Consider the following 1,770-nt stretch of genomic DNA (forward strand, 5'->3'; position numbering starts at 1 on the left):
AGCGCACGTTCAAGAAAATTACCAGAAGTAGCGACCAATTGCTGATACGGTGATATTTTGTAGGTGGCAACAGCTTGCCCTTAGTGGTAGCAACGATTCCAGCCCCATTTTGGTTTCGGATCTCGAACCTTCTCACAATGATGGCAACTTCCGAGCATTTCTGCGGCTGAGGGCAAGACATGGTGACGATGTTCTGAAGAACCACCTTCTTTCTGCGACCAGAAATGTCACATATCTTTCTCCCATCATCCAGAATGGCATTATCGCCGCATCCGGGGAGCTTCTTCATCAGTCTATTGTGGAAAGAGTAAACGCAAGTCCATGCTTTTCGGTGCTTGCCGATGAAACGGCGGACGTTTCGAATACCAAGCAGCTGTCTGTTTGCGTCCGCTACACTTTCAAAGGGAACCTGCATGAGGACTTCCTTGGTTTTACCCCAGTTTCTGATTTGACTGGGCAAGGTCTTCATCAATCCTGAAATTTCTCGAAAGCCTTGGTCTTAATCTGAACAAGATGGTTGGTCAGGGATATGACGGTGCAGCAGCGATGAGTGGGCATTTTAGGGGTGTCCAGGCTGTTATACGTGAAAAGTATCCGAAGGTGCTTTACGTCCATTGTAGTGCGCACAGTTTCAACTTGGTCATCTCTTCTGTATGCTCTATTCTGGCGTTTAAGCATTTCTTCGGTGTCTTGTCACAAGTCTGCAGTTTTTACCACACTTCCGATCCAGACCTTCTCAACCACTATAGAACCTCGCTCTTTATTCCTTTCCTGGACCACTTCACTTACGAGCTGAAACACCAATCTGTGCTTCACCAGAAACTGCTGTCAAATCTCAGCGTCTTTTCTCCTGCCAAAATTGTCTCTTTCGATCTTAAGGCATTAAACCCGGAGTGATCGGTTGAATTGTATGGCGATATTCTTTCGAAGCCAGACTGACTGAAGCAAAAAATTAAGCTATGACGCATCAAGTGGGAGAATGTTCCGGTATCAGAGAGGCCTACTTGTGCTGTGTCTTCGCTTCAGGCATGCGACGCCAGCTTTTTTTCAAATGTTTTTCTTCTTCTGGCTGTTCTTGCAACGTTACCTATTAGCACTGCTACTCCGGAAATAAGTTTCTCAACGCTCAGAAGGCTCAAAACCTGGCTGAGAAATTCAACTGGAGAGGAACGATTGAGTGGCTTAGCCCTCCTTGCAGTCAGTAGGGACGTTGGCATCTGCCCTGACATCGACATTTTTGCAGGGAAGAAAAAGCGTCGTCTGGATTTTGTTTTAAAGATATTCCCCCTGACTTTTAGCTAAAAAAAAACTAAAAAATATATAGACTACTTCTAACCTACTATTTGGCTTCTTTTTGCACCAAAAAAAAAGCTTGTAGTATTCAACCGTATGTAAATACTTGTTTTGTTTTTGCGTTACTAAAAAAAAAAATGCCTCTTATAGATACAAAAGTATGCCTAGTGGACGCGTTCTCGTTCGCAAGGGGCGGAATAACTGTCCCGAGCTAACTTAATGTTGCTCGAGGATGTTACACAAAGTCCACGGGAAAAAAACCGGTAACCCCCCCCCCCCCGAACAAAAATCCTGGATACGGCCCTGACAGAGCTTTTACCAAAAGTCTGAGAGAGACGAGCTGAATTATTTCGCCAAAATCTCCACAGATAAGCAAACACCCGCCCAGCCATACAGGCAAAGAGAGTGAGAGAGAAAAAACGCATACAAATACATAGATTCAGACATACAAACCGACAAATACAGGCGCTGGGACAA

This window comes from Artemia sp. Qi Xiang Cuo, chromosome 7 (assembly GCF_049724085.1).
Source record: "Artemia sp. Qi Xiang Cuo chromosome 7, ASM4972408v1, whole genome shotgun sequence".
In the NCBI taxonomy this organism is placed as follows: domain Eukaryota; kingdom Metazoa; phylum Arthropoda; class Branchiopoda; order Anostraca; family Artemiidae; genus Artemia; species Artemia sp. Qi Xiang Cuo.